Below are 2,792 nucleotides of genomic sequence, written 5' to 3' on the forward strand. Positions count from 1 at the left end.
CATGTTCCTTCTATAAATTTCGTACGACCGGCCATAATCGGATGCGTCAGACGTGTACTAATGATTCGATAATCGAACGATCTCTCCGAAAGCTGGGTTTTTCGTGCGATAATCTTATCGTGTGTACGGGGCATTAGTGGGTGTTGTGTGACTCCAGCACAATATACACCTGTATCTACCGTTTATTGCTGTTCTCTAATAGAGCCATCTGCAGGGCTTAGTAGGTGTTGTGTGACTCCATTACAGTATACCTCTTTATCTCTGGTGTTCTATAATAAAGGCATCTGCAGGAGTTAGTGGGTGTTGTGTGCCTCCAGCACAATATACACTACCTAACTGCTGTTTTACCCAACTCCCTTCAGGCCATTACCATGTCTGGAAGGCCAGCAAGGAGAGGCAGACAGGCGCGAGCCGATAAAAGAGGGCAAGCAGGCTCTGTGTCTAGAGACAACAGTGCTGGTCGTGGACGCGGTGCATTGTCATCAGCACGTGGCCATGGGACACGCTTGTCCTTCTTTTCGACAGCTGGACATGTTGAACCGCAACATGCCAACGACTTGGTAGAGTGGATGACCAAGCCCTCTTCATCCTCCTCATCCTCTCTCACCCAGTCTCAGGGTACTAGCAAAGCAGCTGCCAACGCATCGTCTTCCCTCCTCTCAATGTCATCATCAGTGACTCCTTCCCTAGACCCACCACATCCTTCTGAGGAGTCTCCTGAACTCTTTGAGCACAGTGTTGGGTACATGCTCCAGGAGGATGCCCAGTGTTTTGTAGGCTCTGATGATGACACTCAGCTAGAGGAAGGCAGTAGCGTGAGCGCAGAGAGAGGGGATGCTCAAGAAGGACAGCAATCTGGCAGACATGTTCCACAAGCTGCAGCATACTGCCAGGTTTGCTACAGCGATGAAGAGGGAGGGGATGATGAGGACACTGACTCCACGTGGGTGCCTGGTAGGAGAGAGGAGGAGGAGGAGGCACATGTCCAACGAGGCAGGATGCCCTCCGGGGGCCAGCTTAGGGGCAGCACACCGACTGAATCACACCGCAGAGCTCCGCCTGTGCAGGGCGCTGCCTCTGCACGTTATGCTAAAAGTTCTTTGGTGTGGGCCTTTTTTGAGACGAGTGCATCAGATCGCACCGCTGCTATTTGCAACATATGTCTCAAGCGTATCTCGCGTGGCCAAAACATCAGCCGCTTGGGCACCACATGCTTGAGCAGACATATGTTGACCTGCCATGCAGCTCGTTGGCAAGTGTACCTCAAAGACCCACACCAAAGAACAAAGCAGACCTCTCCTTGCTCCTCAACAGCTGGCATCTCCAACCCCACTAGACCTTCAGTCCTCTCTGAAACCTGCTCTGAGAGGAATGAAGGTGTATAATTAGGTGTGTCACAGCCAAGTGCTTCCAGGCACTCTGCTAGCAGTACACCCACGTCCGGTTATAGCAGGCAAATGTCCCTGCCCCAGCTGCTGGACCGGCGAAAGAAGTTCACTCCCAGCCATCCACATGCCCAGCGGTTGAATGCTAGCTTGGCTAAATTGCTAGCACTTCAACTGCTGCCTTTTCAGTTGGTAGACTCGGCCCCCTTCCGTGAGTTTGTACAATGTGCGGTTCCTCAGTGGCAGGTCCCCAAACGCCACTTTTTCTCACGGAAGGCGATTCCGGCTCTCTACCGGCATGTGGAAGGCAATGTCCTTGCCTCGCTGGACAGGGCGGTCAGCGGTAAGGTGCATATTACCGCTGACTCATGGTCCAGCAGGCATGGACAGGGACGTTACCTGTCTTTCGCGGCCCATTGGGTCACTCTTCTGGGAGCTGGGAAGGATGCAGGACAAGGTGCAGTAGTGTTAGAGGTTGTTCCGCCACCACGCCTCCAAAATGCTACTATTGGTTGTGACACACCTCTCTCCTCCACTCCCTCCTCTTCTTCTTCCTCCATGGCCTCTTCCAGTGCTCTGTCCTCAGAACCAGCGGTGCTCCGTAGGCGTTCCAGGGGCTACGCAAGTACGCAGGCAAAACGATGCCATGCCGTGCTTGCGCTGGTTTGTTTGGGGGACAGGAGCCACACTGGGGCAGATGTTTTGTCAGCTCTGCAGGGGCAGGCCGAGAGGTGGTTGACACCACGCCAGCTTAAGCCAGGAATTTTGGTTTGTGACAATGGCACCAACCTCCTCTCCGCCCTCCGACAGGGACAACTGACCCATGTGCCCTGTGTAGCTCACGTCCTTAACCTGGTGGTGCAGCGGTTCTTTGGCAGTTACCCCGGCTTACAGGATGTCCTGAAGCCAGGAAAGTCTGTGTGCATTTCCGCCGATCATTTAATGCCTGTGCTCGGCTGGCTGAGCTCCAAAAGGAGTTGAACCTGTCCAAGAACCGCCTTATATGTGACATGCCCACCAGGTGGAACTCAACGTTGACCATGCTGCAGCGGCTGCACACGCAGCAGAGGGCCATCAATGAGTACCTGTGCGACTATGGCACCAGGACAGGGTCAGGGGAGCTTGGTTTTTTCTCACCACGCCAGTGGGGCATGATCAGGGATGCATGCACTGTCCTGTCACCGTTTGAGGAGGCCACAAGGATGGTGAGCAGTGACAGTGCATGCATCAGTGACACTGTACCTCTTGTCCACCTCTTGGAGCATACGCTGCGTGGAATAATGGACAGGGCACTTAAGGCAGAACAGAGGCAGGAAGAGGAGGACTTCCTTGCCTCTCAAGGCCCCCTTTATCCAGACAGTGTTCCTGCTGTGCCACCCATCACACAGGAAGAAGATGAGGAGGAGG

The sequence above is a fragment of the Lithobates pipiens genome, unplaced genomic scaffold, assembly GCF_037356315.1.
Source record: "Lithobates pipiens isolate NorthernLeopardFrog02 unplaced genomic scaffold, aLitPip1_a1.2 Scaffold_18, whole genome shotgun sequence".
Lineage (NCBI taxonomy): Eukaryota > Metazoa > Chordata > Amphibia > Anura > Ranidae > Lithobates > Lithobates pipiens.